Here is a 3,939-nt window from a genome sequence, read left to right on the forward strand (position 1 = left end):
GGGCCGCTGTCACGCCGCGGGGCGTGGCGCCTTTCCGGCCAAGCTCTGCCGGGGGGAGAGGCTGGACTTCGGCCACGCTGCCGCTCTGCAGTAGCGCTCGGCCACCAGTGTGCCATTGCTTTAGGGTGTCGTAGGTAATGCCGCGCGGGCTCGCCACGGAAGCGTTTTCATTGCCCTCCTGCAGGTCAAGAAATTGCCCTGGAGGATGAGGTCCGGGAGCTGGGACAGCATCGCTACTGAATAAAAGGGTTTTCGAGATCACTGTCTTGAAGGGCTGAAAATCCCAAACGCCAGCATCCTGTGACCTCGGGGTCTGAGTTCCTAGCTACTAGTTTAAACAAGCGGGGTCTACCAACAACCAGATCACAGCAACCCAGGTCGCCATGGCAGGAGTTTTAAATAATTATTTGTTAAATAATATAATAGTTTATTTTTACATCATTCTGTGCCTTTTTCCATCTCAGTTGTCATCCCCGTGGGCTTCCCGTCACCAAATCACTCGTGTGCCGTCAACACAGTCCAGTGCATTTCCCTCCCCCCACTGTTCTTGATCCCACTAAATGATCATTTTTAATGTATTATTTTTTAGGGGGCCTTCCCTGGTGGCACAATGGGTTAAAGCATGAGTTCGATTCCAGCCAAGGAGCTGACCCCCAAGACGCAGCAGACCTCTCCTGACCCGCCTGCTTCTCCCCTCAGGAGTGTATTCCCTGAATCTGTCTGTTCTGCTCCCCACTCTGTCTCTGGTGATTTCACTCACACCCTGCACCTCTGGCCTGTACCCCAGTACTGTATGTATAAATAACAATTAAATCTTTTAAAAAAAAAAGTATTATTGTTTAATGTTTCTTACTGGTTTGGGCTGAACCAAATATGAGGATTCAGAATTGGGAGTTAGTTGGATAGGGGTTGATTGAATCTTGAAAATTCCAATTGAGTGTTTTGGGGTTTTTAAGTGTAACAACTTTTTTTAAAGATTTATTTTTTATGCATACAGAACAGGGGTACAGTTGGGTGAGAGGATTCACCAGAGACATACTGGGGAGCAGAACAGGCAGATTAGGGAATACACTGCTGAGGGGAGCAGCGGGCGGGTCAGGAGAGGTCAGCTGTGCCATGTGGGTCACTTCCTGACTAGAGATCAAACTCCAACTGAAGCGGCTGTGGCAAGCTTCACAGTGCTGTGCTTTAACCTGTTGTGCCACCAGGGAGGGCCCCCTAAGTAACAATTTTTTTGCGGACATAGTTATAAATACTAATTTTTTCCTTCCTGTTTAATTCCTCCTAGCGAATTATTGGAAAGAACGTGAAAAATGTAAGTAGGGATTTTGAAGAATCAGTTAAAGGAATAAATAAACTTGTTTATTTATAGAAAATGGCAATTAATTTGATGATACCACTTCTAGATGTGTAAAGTTAATTGGCATGTGCCTATCAAATGACAATTTTTGAGGGGTATACACGCAGGGGGAGCCTATTACCACAAACACCTGGAGATGTATTTGTTTATTTCCCCCTAGTCTCCACAAGCCTGAGAACCGGGAGGCAGAAGAAACAAGTTCCTAATACCTGTGATGTGTGCGGGGAGGGGGGGGCTATGTTTCCCTCCCCCATCAATCCTGTCACATCGTTATCCTGGAAACTTAAAAGCAGCAGGAGTTCTTATCCAGCTTTAAAATGTGGAGACTCACTCTTAGGAATGTTAACTAAGCCCCTAAGCCCTGTAGGTGCCAAAAACCTTCAACTTTTCACTGGTGTCTCTTGCTTGTACAGTATCCCTCCAGGTTTGGGGTAAACAGATATTTGAAGTAACGTTTGTGTATGCCTAGTGCTTTTGAGTATTTTGAATCCTTGTGCAACCCACCGTTGCCCATAGCTCTTTTCAACTGAAATGAATTACCAGGTCTTTAAAAATAAATAAATGAAAGGCCTCCACTCCTACAGGGAGATAAGCACTGTAAGTCCTCTTGTGGTCACAGCTCTCACCAAATGTTACGTGTGTTGTGGGGCAGCCTGACATCTCAGAGAATGCAGGGCAAAAGTGGGCAACTTTTGCAACAAATTGCATTACAAGAGCATTTTCTTCCACAGATGATCCATTAAATCTGAAAATGTCACTGGTTTCCTGTGGGAGCAGAACAGGCAGATCTATTGAAATATACTGCTGAGGGGAACATCAGGGAGACAGGAGAGGTCTGCTGTGCCCTGTGGGTCACTCCCTGGCCAGGGATTGAATTCATGCTGCAGTGGCTGTGGACAGTTTCACAGTGCCGAGACTTAACCCCTGCACCACCAGAGAGGTCCTGTTTTTTTTTTTTTTTTTTTTTTGGTGTGTATGTCTTGGACGAATGTTTATTGAGATACAGCCTGGGACAGTAGGATTTCTAAACAATGCTGGTCTTCTGATTCTTATCAAAGCCTTTCCTTTGTTTTGTAGGTTTCAGTTACAAGTCTTGTACTTCTTTTGTTATTCCTATATATGTATTTCTCTATATCAATATATATGTTCAATATTCACTGTATATATTATTAATTGTATATATAACATTGTTGTTGTTGGCTGGTGTGATCTTAGTTTTTTTAGAGATTAATCTATTTATGCATACAGAACTGGGGTACAGGCCAGAGGAGCAGGGGCAGTGAGAGGACCCACCAGTCAGAGTTGGGGGCATAACAGGCAGATGGATGGAAGTACACTGCTGAGGGGAGCAGCAAGAGACAGGACAGGTCTGCTGTGCCATGTGGGTCACCTCCGGGGCGGGGATAGAACTTGAATTCATACGGAAGCAGCCGAGGCCAGCTTTGCAGTGCTGTGCTTTAACCTGCTGCCCCGCCAGAGAGAGGGTTCTCCCTTATCCATCTGCCTTATGACTATGCCATTTTTAATTTAGGCCAGAGGTGTTGGGGAGTGAGGAGACTCTCCAGAGACAGAGTAGGGGGCAGAGAGGGCATTGAAATACGCTGCTGAGGGGCACGGCAGGTGAGGTAGGCTGTGCTTTGTGGCTCAGCTCCCTGCCCAGGGATTGGATTCAGCTGTCCTGTTAGGTGCTCAGCTGTCCTGTTAGGTGCGCTGAGCCTTCCCCTGGGCCACCTGGGGCTCATGACTACAGCACTGACAGCTTCCCCTTCACTCTCCTCCAAGCATCCTTCCCATCTTCTCTAGACTTGAGGTTGGCTGGCTTAGGGAAGGGCTGCGTCTTGTCCTCTGTGCGCTGTCTGGCCAGTTACTCCACTGGCCTGAGGCAGCTGGACGTGGACAGGTTTTCTGGGATGGGCGCTGGTCAAAGGTATATGCAGGTTTACCTCACATTAATGGCTTATCTTTGTTGGGACAGGATAGACTTCCAAGTTTAGCTACAGAGGACTTTCTTCAAGTCCTCAGTGAACTGTTAGTGGCCATTAAGTTCTGACAAACCCAGGAAGACCTAGGAAGACCTACCACGCAAAGCCCGGTCTTCTTCCAGCAGTTACCCCTTGGTCAGAGCCAGTTGGAGCAGTGAACGCTGCGTTCTCTTTACACCTGGCTCAACATGGGCTAGCTGTCCCCTCAGACTTGACGGGGCCAGCTGGCCCCTTGGCTGGCAGGTAGCCAAAAAAGCCGAGGACAGTGCTGGTTTCCGAGCTCTCCTCATGTCCCAAGCAGGTGTCATTTCCGTGTGCTCATTTTCGTCTGCGAAGTGGCAGTCACCGAAGGTCATGAAGGCTTCTACCAAGCTGCTAAAAGCTAGTATCAAATACGGGCATGCTGCTAGGACTCGTGGCTTCCCCTGAATATCGGGTAAATTGGTCACAATCTATTTGTAAACTTACCTGAGAGAGTTAGGGAGGCTGTGAACGAGTGCTTTTTCTTTTTTTCGTCTGAATCCCACCCAACAGGCACAGTAACTGGTGCCTTCCACGACAAAGATGTTGACGACAAGAAGTGAAGCAAAACCCACA

Source organism: Condylura cristata, unplaced genomic scaffold (assembly GCF_000260355.1).
Source record: "Condylura cristata isolate star-nosed mole 26May11 unplaced genomic scaffold, ConCri1.0 scaffold00004, whole genome shotgun sequence".
Lineage (NCBI taxonomy): Eukaryota > Metazoa > Chordata > Mammalia > Eulipotyphla > Talpidae > Condylura > Condylura cristata.